Source organism: Corvus brachyrhynchos, unplaced genomic scaffold (genome assembly GCF_000691975.1).
Source record: "Corvus brachyrhynchos isolate BGI_N302 unplaced genomic scaffold, ASM69197v1 scaffold12, whole genome shotgun sequence".
NCBI lineage: Eukaryota > Metazoa > Chordata > Aves > Passeriformes > Corvidae > Corvus > Corvus brachyrhynchos.
The window spans coordinates 1,623,945-1,638,980 of NW_008237885.1; the positions used below are offsets into that span (position 1 = coordinate 1,623,945).

Sequence of the window (15,036 nt, forward strand, 5' to 3'; positions counted from 1 at the left end):
TGGGGGGGGGGGGGGGGGGCCGCGGGCCAGCCAATGGGACGGGCCGGCGGCGCAGCCAGGTGAGCGGGGCTCCGTTGGTCTCCTCATTTCCCGTCACTTGCCGTAGGGAACGGGTGTCTGGTGCCGGTCGCGGTTTCGTGCGCGTGATTATAACCCCCAGGTGTTTCATACAAGGAGGTCGGACAACACCGACCACTCCACAGATTAACTAACTAATTGTAGATTAACTGTCCGCGGCGCTGCTGGTTCTTGCGCTCTTCCAAGCACAAAGTCCCAAACGATGAACCCACCTTGCAGAGCACTTTTGTCTCCCCGAGGCAATAACATCGGTTACGCAGCAGCGGCTCCACTAAAATTTCAAAAGGTTACTTTTCAATCCCTCTCATGTATTTACAACAATCCACATCCTGAAACTCTGTGGTTTTCCTTATTGAAAATTAGACTTTTTTTAATATACATTCAAATCTTTAGCCAGCAGATCACACTTAGCTGAGTTTCGCCAAAAAAAAAACCCCACTGTTTTGCCTGCAGTGTTTTCCCATAACGTTAAAAGCCTGTTACAAACACTTCATATCCAAAACCAAGCCTCATATGGCCCCTGGATTACAATATATTAATATGCAAAGCATTTTGTGTTAGAACTGATTGCACATCTCGCTTATTTAATTACAGAATGCCTTTATTTACTGAGGGATTAATTAGATATCTGACAGTGCTAAAGCAACTTTTTTACTCAACTCTAAAGACAGCTTCACCTCTGCAAGGCTGATAACAGAAAAGCAGTGCCTTCCCATGGGACCACTTAACTTTAGAACTTATAAAAATAGACAAATGTATTTTAAACTGAAGATTTTTATATAGAAACCAAGAGTACTTGGACTTTTTAGGGTAGAGTATCTGCTCCCATTAAAGCTTGCCAGAAATCATAGGAATTACCAGAAAATGGTCTAAACAGAAGGAGCTAAAATTGTAAATGTTGTGAGGTGTCCACAAGAACAGCCTACAACACCCACCTTCAAACATCTACCACATATGCATGCACATGCCCAGCATCCCATAGTAGTGTTATGGTATTACACCAGTAAGTCTGACAGTGGCAAATGTTTGGGTCTTGCCAAAACATGAAAAGAGATGATGCACTTCTACCTTTAGTGAAATCGTATAAGGAAAACGCCATGGGTTACCCGATGAAATTCACCCTTGTACAGCCATGCACCATCCTTTCATCCTTTGGAAGAATTCAGAGTCTGGTGTCAAACAAACCTATTTAGTCTTCTTCCTCTAATGACAAGAGGTGTGCACTCACTGACTCTTACTGAAGTAGAAAACAGCATTTTTGCCTTGAAAAATCATGGTATTCTTTGCCCACACAAGCAGCAGAGCACCCAGCTTCTCTCTGGGGAGACCAGACTCTCTTTTCTGCTTTGGTCACCACTGTGCTCACCTGCCTTCAGACTTCCTGTGCCTCCAAACTGTGGACTTAGTCAGGTTGCCTTTGAATCTCTCTCTTTTACTAGGTGACACAAAGCCAGCCTCAGAGAAGTTTAAATATTTACATGTGTAAGATACAGAAGCATTTTGTTCTCATCTCAGCCTATTCACTACTTAACAAGCAATATGACTAAATCCATTTGAAATAAAATTGCTGCTAAAGGATTTAGGTTCATGCATCTCTTATGCTGCTTTTAGCCTGATACAGAAATGTTATTATAACTTAAGATTTTCTCATTAAATACCAGATTGTTAACACTGTACCTTCATCTCCATGAAAAGGAGCTCAAAACTAAAGTTGCTAAACAAAGAAACCCTCAATTTCAGTAGAATTTTAAATTCTTATTTATTTAAATTTACTCAAGACAGTTACTGATTCATGAAGGCTGGTTAAAAAAAACTTAATGGAATGGATGTACAAGAGAAGTAAAACTATTTATAATGAAGTTTAGCTGAAAAACTTGACATTTAAAGGGTTCTCCTTTTTCTGAAACTAGAAGAAGTTGCTTGCAGTGCCACATGAATCAATGTGTTTATGCAGCTTTCAAAGGCAGGCTTTTACTTACGAATTTGAATGCTCTTAAATGACAGTCTGTGGACCACACTTTATGTAGAGTCACATCCCACGGCACAACCAACAACATAGAGTTTTCATTTGGTAGTATTTTATGTTCTCTTTATAGAGGCCCCCGTTACTGTGCAAGTCCCTGTGGGATTAAGTTCTAATAAAATCCTTTAGCTTCCTTGCAAGTCCATGGCTGTAACTCCTTAGCATCAATGAAGCAATGAAAAGGGTAGTTTTGAAAACAGTTGTGTTCCCATTGATTTAATGGGACCATGACTGGGTTCAAAACGAAGCCCTAAAAGTTGCAAACACTGTTCAATTACAACATTTTCCCTTTCAAACATAACTCATCTCTAAATCTCCAATGAGGCTTTAACTACAAGGAAAATCCAAAGTCAGTTACAAGCTAGTTTTGAGATACTCTTACAAAATCAATGTAGTTTCTGTGGATTTCACAGTAAAACAGTCACATGTAAGACTCAGGATTCTCTTATTTTTTACATAATAATTCTCCAAGATCCTATGCTGTCAGCAGATATCTCAAAATTCACCAAGGATTCAAATAAAATAATCCTGAAATGGCCTATTTCTCATGACAATTTCAGGCAGAATACCTTCACCTGCTAAAATTTACATACCAAATCTACCATTTCTACCAGAAACATGCTGACATGTAAAAGTGTGCCCAGAAAAATATGCTAGAATTCCAACACAGTATGTCCCTTCTCCTTGCCAGTTCCCAGGTAACACTCAATAAATTTTCCAAGTTGCTAAAAATAATAATTGGCATACTTACCATTTATTTAAAAGGATAATACAGTATTGGCTAGTTTGAAGCAATGGGCATGTGAAACAATGTCAGTGCCAACATCAAGGTTTGTACAAAATGCATGAGTAAGCAAGTGGTATTATGAAGCACAGGCACAAAAACATGATTTCATTTAGCAATTACCTGTCTGACAAGGTTAACATCTAATAGATCTTTTCATGTAAAACTAAAGTGACACCTACCTCACACTGGTTTCTTTAAATTATTTATCACTGCTTGACCTGAGTTGTTTCAATACTTGTAGCCAGTTGAGATTTCCAATAAACCAATTTTTCATCATGCAGCAAGTTCCAGGTGTTTCCCTTGTCACAAGGATAGAAATTGTTAAATTAATAAATGCATGCTAACTTCAGTCATTTGTCTGGGATTAATTTGTTTCAATGTTTAAAGTATAAACCTCCCTTATTTTTTGCCATATTAAATTCTAGTACATGCTCTTATCAAACCTTCATTTCAAAGGCACACTGAGTGCCATATTCTTCCTTTTGAAACAATTTATGCATCATACTGCCAGCAGTCCTTCTTCTTGTAAAGTTGCAATTCAGCATAAGGCTTGTTACTTTACACTTCTTCTGCTTGCCATTCTTTTTCTGGATGTAATAATTCTATTAAACGTCTGACCGCCTTTAATTTCCTTTACTCAGAATGCAACCACTACAGAAACAATGTTTTCAATCAATGTCTCATACCTGCCAGTCCATATGCAGGAGCTCCTGCAAGTCATTCCTTACATCACATTGCTGCATGTTTTCCTTATGAGAGAAAGGATTAGCTAAATTATGCTTTGAGTAGTCGTAACTCCACCTCTGCAAGACGTTGACCTTGGACAACTGGAACATCATAAACTGCTTCCAACATTCTAGTATTTTTTTGTTTGTTTACAACCATATAACTCCTCATAGAACGAATACAATATCCTTCGATACCTTTCTTAAAGTTAGAATTGTTGGGAAGGTAGTTTCCCAATAAAGGAACATATCTGAAAGCTTTGAGCTACATTTTTTAGATAATGGCAAAATAAGATATTTAAAGGCAGATCTCCTTTCTACCAGGTCAACTTGGTCATCTTTTGTTCTTTTCACTCCTGGTGTTTGCAACGGGGCCATCTAGCAGAACAAAGAATGACCAAATGTTCTAAAGCATGTTTGGGCATGTGCCAACTAGCACTCTCCCAAAAAATTCTTGGATATAATTTGGGAGACAAACCATTCCAGAAAGCATTTCCAGCCAGCACTAAGTGTACAAGATTACAGGTTCAGTGTAGGTCAGACCATGTTATGGTATTTGGCCTCAGTACCCAAGACAGTTCCTGAACATGTTTAATTTACTAGTGGAGAAAACACTGCTGAGCATTTTCAGGTTTCCATTGGATCAAGAAAAATTTGTGTTCACTCTCTTGCCTTTTGTACTTGGCATAACCAAGTTACACTTACAAAACTCAGGTTGAAGTTACAGGGTGTTAACTAGCAAAGAAAATCTCTGGCATGTAAGGCTGCTTATGGGCTTACTGCAGCCCAGATAATGGGGTAGCACTCGGGGAGCCTTGCTGGTATCCAGCTATAATTCCAACTGAAACAAGGATGATGCTAAGCAAATTTGCCAAAGGGCTTCTGGCTGCTGTTGCCATTCAAAAGATGTGTGTGGGTTCATGATGTGGCCAGGTAGAGTTGGTGAGTGGGAAGATACTTTGAGTGAAGTTAGAAATTATTGAAAGATGCAATATCAAATGACTAGCAGCAAATGCTGGTCCTGTGCCAAGGCAGAAAGCAAAGAGTATGAAATGCAGGGTGGTTTTTTTGTAATCCCAAACCCCAAACACAGGGTGTTTATGTATGCTATCTGCAACACGAAGGCAGCATGAGGAAAGCATTTCACAGGACACAGGAAATTGCTCTCTCATTTCTGCCCTGTGCATAGAAAAACTTAAGTGTACTCACACACATTCCTTCCAGCCCTCAGCCTTCTGAATCCTGCAATATTTGTGATGCAAACTCTAGAGTATAGAGAAGCTTTTGGCTACTCATTACAGATCAAAGGCATGCCACCTGCACCACATCCACACTTATTTTTCCAAATTTGGGTCCGAATGGAAATGCTTTACAGTCAGTCACTCTGATAATCATAATGTGAAATATATCACTACTGCATTTTCTTATGATGTTTTGGTTTTCCTAGTAAAGAACAGTCTAACAGCATGTGAAAAACTCCCTTGTTTAAAGATAAAGGTGTCCAAGAAGTCAACACCCAAGTTTTCATATTGCAGCTTCCTCTCTGATCAGGAAGATCAATGCACAGAGAGATATGGCTCTTCTGAAATTGGTGCATGCTTCCTTCTGCCTAACAAAAACTAACAAATATCCCTAACAACATTCCCACCAAGACCCCAAAACGGCTCATACAGTAAGGTACAGGAAATGCAAGACTGTGTAATACTGCCACCTGGTGATAAGCGTCACAGAAGCATTTTCTTGCTCCGGGCCTCACACAAAAGCCTTTTGCTTCCTTTCAGGAGCTCTTGATCTGCAAGTTCCCATCAAACGTCACTTATCCAACTATCAGTTTATCTTGAGCACCTCTGCTTGTGCCTAAAAGTTAAATTACTAAGATTTTCAAAGTTTTGCAGGCCATATCTTGCCTTTTCCTTCAAGACAGACGTTTAGATATGCCATGGACAGACATAGCCTATCTTGATCCAAATCTCCATAACAATTTTATGTGAAGTCTAGGAACTTTAGTGTCTTCAGAGAAATAAATCTGAAGTAATATTAGAAATGATCCACTAGACCTTCCCTCTCTCTCTCTCTTTTTTTTTTTTTTTAAATCTTTTCAATCTTTTGGATGCGATGTAAAAGTAAAAAATAAATAAACACAAACAAACAAAAGGCAAAACCAAAAAGCCCCAATAGAAACAACAAAAAATCTTCCAAGAAGTTTCTCTCTCCAAGACGGAAAAAAAAAAAAAGATTTCTGTAGTACATGATCTCTGAGTCCTTCATCTGATCTCTGTGGGAGACAGGTGAAAAATGAAGGAAAAACATGGCAAATGGTAGATCAGGCTCAACTTCCAGAACTCCTATCTGGCTTTCACAGGTGTCTGCAAGTCTGAACCTTTCTTTTATAACTGACCTCCAACTCCTTAGTGAAAATCACAGCAAGCTGAGAACTGCTATCGCTTTCTGTGTTGCTGCTATTTCATAGAAGACCTTTCTTGGATTCTTTTCAGAAAGCCAACCTGGACACTTTGAAGTTTAAATTCAAGAACTGCACTTTCTTAAGAGAGTGCTATGAGAATTTTTAGAACAATTCAGTCCTCTTCTTTGGGGATTTTTCTTAACTCTTTCTTATTTAACTATCATTCTGTAAGCACCTAAAGGCATGTAATCAGTGGTTCCTCCCTAACATACAGCCATACAAAGATTTAATGTTTTCTCTTTGTGTATTAATAATATATAGGAATGGTAATATTTATTCTTTAAATTATCCTCCCAAGATCAGTGGAATACTGGTCCCATCATCAGTTAAATGTCAGTTGAACTTCTGGAAAAGGCTGAGAGGAATTCAGGTTTAATGCTGAAGTGATCTAAGTTATTTCACAGCTGAGGCTGCAGCAGAATTACTCCTATTACCTCATGTCTGGCCAACCTACAACAGTGACAGTGCAGAAAAGTCGCTAGCACTGAAGGTGACAGGTTAGAAACTCATACTCAATTTGAAGTCTCCGTATAAGACATCCATCTCTGGCACTAATTTATCTTATGATCTTGGATTAAAGTATGTTGGGAGCTGTAATTACCATGAGAACTGGGAATTTTAACCTATAATGGCAATCTGTGGCAGCAAATGTCAAGACAAAAATAGTTCTCCTAAGCCTCAGCAGAGGGAAGGATCTGTTGGCCTTGCAGTCCATTTGTAACAGACCAGTGACTACGTAAGAAATATGAGAGGGAAGAAAAATTGTTCAACACTGTGACAGGTTTCAGATGAATAAACTGTAAATTTAGAGGGAGAGTTGAGGTGAAGACTGCTGGAGTGTTCAGATTAAGAACTGGCGAAAAATAAGGGAATAATTCTTCGGCTGTCAGAAAAAGGAGATCAAAATACAGATTGGTCAAAGCAGCTTGTTTGACCAAGGGGTCTAAGGGCACCTCACACTGAAGTGGTTTAGTGAGAAGCATGTACCTACAAACTACCAACACTGTATGTCATCTTGTGGCAAAAGAAAAACTGGAATAGAATAAGAATTGCACTGCTAAGAGAAGACAGAGATGATCCAAAGCAGTGTAGTCACACTATGGCTTGCAGACCATTGATGGTGAGTGAAACACCAGAATCTGATCTGTAAAATAATTAGCAACCCTGTAGCCTCATCCATGGATTTGTGCAAGCATAACGGAGCATTAACAAGCATTAAAATATCTGAATTTCTGATTCTAACGTAAAAATTCATATGCTATAAACGTATTTTATTTAAATACAGACTTTTTAGCACAATTATTATCATCTCTCCCAACTGCTAAGAAATACTAGGATGCAAGTTGTCCAGATATTTTATAATTGCATTCCTTTATTAACATGGTTGGGAACCCCAAGTTTATAGCAAAACTGGGGGGAAAATAGGAGCTTACACTTTCTTTTGGAAGGAAGACTCTTAGAAAGATTCTCTTGAAAAAACTTCCTGGGGCCTCCAGCAGTCAGGATCTCACTTTTCAATTCTTTAGTATCACAGAGTAGATCTATCATTTAACTTTAATCCTTTCAGAAGGCCCAAGTTTATCAGCCTAATATACTATAGTAAATTCTTGTTGACAACTGCCAGTTATGAAAATTATAATATGAACAGCAGTATATACATTTAGTATATAAATGTGAATAACCAGTACAAGCAGCGTATTTCTGATTTAACTTAATTTAATCTAGGAAATCAGGACCAAAGAATAACAGGAAACCAAAATAAAGCCATGGTTTCCAGAGAGAAACCTATCTTTATTACAATTTAATAGCCAAACATAACATTCCCCTAGTTTGAGGTGTTAATTCTGGTAATCACGTAGAATTGTGACCATTTTATTTTCTTTATAATGACCATTTTATTTAAGAGACAAAGTTATTCAAAAGAGGATGCATCGAGATAGCGTGCATCCAGCACTAATCCACTTGCCTTCCTTCTCTTTTTCTTCCTTTCTGTGTCTTCAGTGTCCCATAATTTGGAGCTGCACATCGCTCCTTCAGCAGCGCTAGGGAGGGGGGCGGGAAAGCTCATCCCACCACTCTTACCAGCAGAAGGATACAGGAGATAGAGGTAGCAGCAGCTGGCACATCAGAGGTTAAACAATTTGCTTTTCTTTAACAACACTTCATTTTTGCCCTCAAAGTTTATCTACATTAAAATATTCTAAATGTAGTGTGTTTCTGTAAGTCTAATTATATGCGGCATGCGAAAACATATTTGATAATCACATTGCTAATTATGTGCAATCACTTCAATACACAGGTGCAAAGCTCGAGAAATATGCATATTTTAATCACCTTGTATATAGATATAAACCACAACTTTTCACTTAAGCATTCAGTGACTCCTTATTTCTCTGGGACTACACTTCCTTGGGTTTTTGATTGGCCAGTGCCAGAGAAAGAAATATACTAGGCTAATACAAATCTGGAATTTCATTTATATATGTATGTTCCAGTGCTAAAAAACCTGTAATTCCTTACTTTTCCATGGTTTATGAACATTTTAGAGCATGCATTTTATAATTTACTGATGGATACAGCATGCTGACTTCAGAGATATGGGAATCGTAATTTTTATTTTCCTTCTGGGAGCTTTAATTCTCAGTGTTCCTTTTGTATACATTTGCCTGGAAAATCATGTATATATGCATGGAAATGTGCCTTATCCATCTTGGATTACACTTGAAGGACCTTCTTAATGGTTTAGAAACAGAGGGTCCTAAAAATCTTGAGCAATAAATTAATTTTCATTATATTTGTAAGAGCTTGTGGCTGCATTTTTTGCTTCTCTTTCATTTACATGTAACTGTTATTTTTTACATTGATTTTTAAAGCTGTTTTCACAAAATGGATTGCAATTCTCTGTGTGCAAATCATAAAAATTGAAAATTTTATATACTCAGATTAACTGAAAAGGACATAAAATATTAATTTGCGTAATTCAAAAGTAATATTTCTATTTTCCCTCTAAAGATATTTAGCATAAATTACTGGAAGGAATAGCTTTATATTACTTGTCCGTAAGTATTCTTTTTCACTTTGGGAAGTGAGCTGAAATGACCCCTGACAGACGAGAAACTCATCTACTAGTCTGCTTCTAACATTAACAAAAGGACAGTCTGATAGAAGGGACAAAGCAAAATCTGAAAACCAGCACTGAAATTTGTTCCACTGGAAAAAAATCCATCATTTTTCACACAATAAAGCAGCACAGCTTGTTCTGTTTTGCTTTAGCTACACAAATTTTTAATTAAAATAAATTACCCTTAAGAGTCACAGAATAGTTGTTATGTGTATTACACATGCCAGCCACCATAACAGCATTCAACAAGGCTTTCACTGAATCAATAAGCCAAAAAGAGACTCTTCTATGAAGTCCTTTTTATAAATAGTGCTGCAACTCACACTGGGTGCCCTGAAAAAAGGACCCTGAACAAAGAAATCGCTGGGCAATTATACCCTTACAAGTTTCCCACCCCTCATGCAACTGATTGGACCAGTAGTAATATTAAGGTCATCATGGGCACAATGCAAAGCACAGGGACATCCATCTAAATAGAAGGAAAACTTCTTTACTGTGGGGGTGACAGAGCACTGACACTGGCTGCACAGAGAGGTTGTGGAGGTACTCAAAACCTGCCTGGACATGATCCTGTGCACCTGCTCTAGGTGAACCTCTTTAGCAGGGGTTTGGACTAGATGATCTCCAGAGGTCTCTTCCAACTCCAGTCATTCCATGATTCTGTGATTCTGACTGAGGTCTTCCCATTCTTCATTGGGTCCCTTCATTCTCTCTAGATGGGCCATTTCTCTTCTCCCTAAGGTTGCAGCTTCTGCTGATGATTGCAATTTCCTTATCTTCTGGCTTGAACTGGCTCTGGGGGCCTTCTTTTACTTGACCATAACATATGTTCAAAATATCTAGGTGAAAGTTCACAGCTTGCAGCCTACAACTTCAGCAACTTTAGCTAAAAATGCTAAGCAAGTTGTGCAAAGCGAGTTCTGTATAAGTAGCACACCAAATCGCAGCACACAGTTTAGGTTGGATGAGTGCACTGGAGGCCAGCTTGCTCTGCTTGTGCATAAAGCAGGACCAGCTTCAAAGTCACCTCAGGTTGCTCAGCACCTTGTCCAGTCACGAGTCACAGCACCATAAAAGACAGGTGTAATTCTATGTCACCATTCTGAAATTAGACCAACACAATGCACAGGGGTTTGGAGAGTCGTTTTTCTTTGGTGAAACATTGGGACAGTTGGCCAAGAGGTGGTGGTTGCCCCATTTCGGGAAATATCCAAGGTCTGAAGGGATGGGGATCTGAATAATGGCCAGTGGAAGGCGGTCCTGCCCATGGCAGGGGGGATTGAACTAGATGATCTTTGGTGGTCCCTCTGAACCAAACTATTCTATGATTCTATGATTCTTTTAAGAAATGCATTATAGTTTTCATTCCTGCATTAGAGGTGCGCTAGCAAAACATTCAGTGGGAAGTGAGGAATAAACACAAGATTTCTCCTTCCAGCTGCTCAGTCACACAAAGCCTGCAAGCCAGCTGGTCCTGGCAGCCAGCTCTGCTGCAACCCAAATGCTGCTCCATGCAGAACCAGGAACAGGGAGTTACTGCACAAGTTACCTCTTCAGGAGCCTGTGCCTCCTTGCAAGGCAATGGTTTCTGCTGAGTCTGTAATTCAGCCTGAGCCAGGAGCTGCTGTCAAACAACCCTGCCTCCCAGCATATGCTGTCACTGGAGCACGCTGGATGGTGCACTCTGCACCCCGCACAGGTGGAAATACAATTGCAATTCTGACCCAGTTTAAAAAGGATAGAAGAGTCTGTTCTAAGAAAAACTGCACTTGGCTTTAAGTAGACAGTACGTCATGGTTCTGCAGTCCTCGCTTCTGTCAAAGGTGACTTGGTTGAGTGCACATTCAGGACTCACTGGCTAATTTCCCAACTTAGGTTTTTTTAGGCATTCTGGAAAAGATTCAGAACTCTGCTCACTGATCTGACTAAAAAGGAAAAATCACTGATATACTTCATGGTACAGGTATTTTATCTTTATGTTTTCCACCTTGCATGTAGCAATAGCACCTTTTGATCCCTACATAATAGGCCTCCAGGTTCAAATCCTACCACCCTATTCTGGGAAATAGTGTATTTTCTCAGTGAATACACCTGTGCCTTTACACTAAAGTCTCTTTTGGTGCTGGTGTAGCACTATGTGGCCAGAATTGTCCTAAGGCACTTCATTGCACATACCAGCTTATCAATTAATGTAGAAATACTCAACTTTGTGCGTTCTATGTATAAATATTCTGTCTTCTGAAGTTATAATCTCCCAAACAGTTGCATGTGAAAAATCATGTCTAAAATACAAGTATGTGGCTATTATTTGAATCATCAACAATGGTGATTTAACAACCTCATTGTACATTTTAGGCTAAATTATGTATCATCAGTGTATCACCTGTGTTCCTTTCACTGAGTACATAGACAGATTCACAACTTACAACTAGAGAAAGAAGAAAAAATGTTCTTTTTTTCAACACCCAAGAAACTCACAGGGTGTTGTAAATAAGAGATTAATTATGAGCACAGGCCAGTTAGCAACCAAGATTGTCAGCCGTCATCAGAAGTGCCAACTCATGCTACATGATGAGCTTGACCCAGGAATAACAAGCTATGATTTAACATAGACAAACTCAGAAAAACCCTGCAACATAATAGATAAGCCCTGGTTTTATCCACTGGTGCATTTAGTTAATCAGATTTGGCATAGTAAGAGCCAGGGCAATATCAAAATATCAAAAAATCAATAAAACCACACTGGTTTTTGGCACAGCAGAGCAGTGGCATTGCTTATGAACTTGAGCTGATGTATCCAAATGGAGCTGCATTCCCCATTATGACCACATTTTACTGTTCTCCACTACACAGTACAGACATGCCCAGAGTTTTGAAGGAAGTTTTTTGACCTGGTCCAGGAAGTATATTCTCCAGATCGTGAGAAGGATGATTTTAAATAAGAGGCTGTAACTCCTATGTTTATTTCACAAAGCAAAATGTTGCTTCAGTTTCCTTTTTTTCTCTTTTTCTTTTTCTAAAAGTTGGAAAGAGAAGCATTCTGGCAGCAGGCCATTTGCTATCACTGCAGCTGTATGAGTGGGCATGGCAAAGCAGCATAAATTCTTATTGCTAGAAAGTTGCCACTGAGCAGATTCTGTGAGCTGTTGAAACCAGGCTTATATTACTCCCGCATCAATTTTTCTTTCACTGGCTCATCCCTGTAAGTCAAAATGAAAAGTTAACAGACTATGAAACATATTTTGCATGGTCTGCTCCAGAATACCACTATGAGATATGCTAATGAAATAACCATGGCTGGCCTATGATGTAATGGACAAAAAAGCGATGCAGTACAGCATCCTTAGTCTTTTCAGGGAAACACCTCAAATGCCTTCATAGTAGTAACACTGACAAGTTCTAAAGAGATTGGCCTCCAGTCTCACACTAGATAAAAGGATGCCAGCAGCTACTGCTCAGGAGGCCACCAATTAATAACCACATAACAGGAACATCTTTTGATTAGTGTTTGACATTTACATTACCTCCAAGTTAGGGAGAAAGGGAGCCTTTCACCAGGAAAATTGTCTTCAATCTGTTAAGAAAATAAAGTTTTATTTTCAGGTAACTGAATATGCTGATGAAGCTCAACTTATTTTCACTTATTGCTACTGTTTCTATAAAACAGACATAGCTTACTGTGACTTATAAAACATTTGCATCTTACTGAGAAGCGTTCATTAATCACTCCCTCTATTCACACTGAAACCGCTATGATAATCAATTCCTATTTGCACAGCTGTGATATGAATAATTTTAAATTTTGGCTCTAATTGTTTTTCTGTTCTGCTGAAAAATGGTTTCAGAGAACTAAGGTTTTTTTCACACACACACAGACACACACACACATATATATGTGGAATGTATGTACAAGAATGGCCAAGTGTTATTTGAAATACTTAATTACATAAAATTCTGCTGTAGAAATGAAGATTAAGTCTGCTCTCCATCTTCTAGGTTTGCATTCTGCTTAGCAGATTAATATCTGCCTTTGTCAAATACACAGAAACAGATTTTTTTTTAAGTGTGTACTGGCTCTTCATGGCTAGAATGTAGTTAAAGTACCAAAGCAAAGGAAAAACTGATAAATATGCAAAAGCTTTTATAAGGAATGCAATGTTCTCTTACAACACTGTACTTCTTTCCAAGGAGCAATCCAAACTGCATCTTAAGCAATGGATTAGGTTGCCCAGAAAGGTTGTGCAGGTGTCAGCCTTGGATTTTTTTTCAACACTTGACTGGACCTCAAACCTAACCTTGTTCTGAGCTGGAGGCTGGACTAGAAACCTCCTGAGGTCCCTTCCAACTTCATTTCACCTATCTATGATCATAAATTTAAGGCCCCTAAAAATACAATAACCCTAAATGGGAGAGAGAGATATCTCAGCAGAGAGAAACTCTCTTTCTAATGGAGATCTCTGAATTTAAGCAGAAAGGATCTTTTCTCAAGAAAACTACTGCACTAGCTATTTTCTGTATTTCACCACAGACTAATGATCTGACCTTTGACTCAGAGCTACCACTTTATCTTGCCACTGAATTCAAAGCTAGTTATATTTCCATAGCCAGTGCCAAGAGATTTTATTTTTCTTGTATGGAAAATCATAAATTGTTGCAGCTCAAGATGAAACAAGTGCAAGCTTAGGAGTTCACATTTAAGCAACAATAGCAGCCTCTTCAATATCAATATAAACCAAAAGGTAACAGAGCAACTTTATACAGAAAAGCAATTGATAGATTAGGGTAAGGTGGGTGCATCCATCATCACATTGTATCACACAGAGATACGAAAAATGCGTGATAAATGTATATACATGGCGAATGTGCTAAGTACATCTCAGTTTTGCTTGAAGAAACATCAAAAAAGCAACTTGTAGCTCCTTTAACCCCAGGATTACTTGGGCTGGGATGTTTTTTGGTAGATGGTCAATATAAACCAGCTATGGCCTGTTCTGCGCAGAACAAGTGTAGTGTCAGTTCTACTAAGTTCATCAAATGCATTTTGAACTACCATAATTTGAGATGAACACTAACCATCCAAACTATAAGATCCATACATAGCCTGCTCCCTGGAGTTATGCCCTCACTGGCTCCCACCACCCACAAAGCAACTTTGAGCAGTCAGGAGATGACTGTGTGCAAAATAAATTAAAGTGTATGCAGCAATAATATATTCCAGGTTTCAGCTTCGACTTCCATGAGTCATATTTTGGAAAAGGCAATACCCCCTATTTTTAATACAGCTGGGGGATTCTTTCTCCAATGAACGACTATGCAGAGCTGCTCTGCGTTAGCATCCCACAACACAGCTCCAGCAGCATCAGCCTCTCTTAGGTCTGAAAAACTGAGGGAGGGTGGCAGCTTTGTTGAGGAAATGGAATTAACTACGGAGATTTTTAACAGCAAAAAAAGTTAGTAAGTTAGAGAACGTGAGTCTGAAAATTCCAAGGTAAGTTAGGCAGAAAGTAGAGGCAGGGCTCCTGTGAAGCTAATGCTTATCGAGGAAAAAAAACCCATGCAGACGGGAAACAAAACACATCTCAAAATAGAAGTCGGTTTGGAAAACTTGGAGGAAGAGGAAATTAAACACCTTCCTCTCAGAGGAACAACTGTATGTGTATATTATGTATGAAGCAGCTCACCCAGAGTAAGACTTTAACCACTGTTTGTAGGCTGGTGAAGGCCGAGGGAGAGCAGCCCGCTAGGACACGGCCAGCGGGAGGTTACGGGAGAGCCAGGGCGGACGGCTGCTGTCCTTGGACACAGCCATGTCCCTACTCAGCCTCCTGCCGCCACCCC

General features: G+C 39.1%; 1 long non-coding RNA gene across 1 annotated transcript; it reads right to left on the minus strand.

Moving 5' to 3' along the window:
• Positions 1 to 9,978: 9,978 nt before the first annotated feature.
• LOC108446305 lies at positions 9,979 to 15,030 on the minus strand. Its single transcript, XR_001861457.1, has 2 exons — positions 14,880 to 15,030; positions 9,979 to 12,772 (listed from the first exon to the last, which is right to left on the minus strand). It is a non-coding gene; the product is annotated as an uncharacterized LOC108446305 (long non-coding RNA).
• Between the last annotated feature and the right edge of the window lie 6 nt (positions 15,031 to 15,036).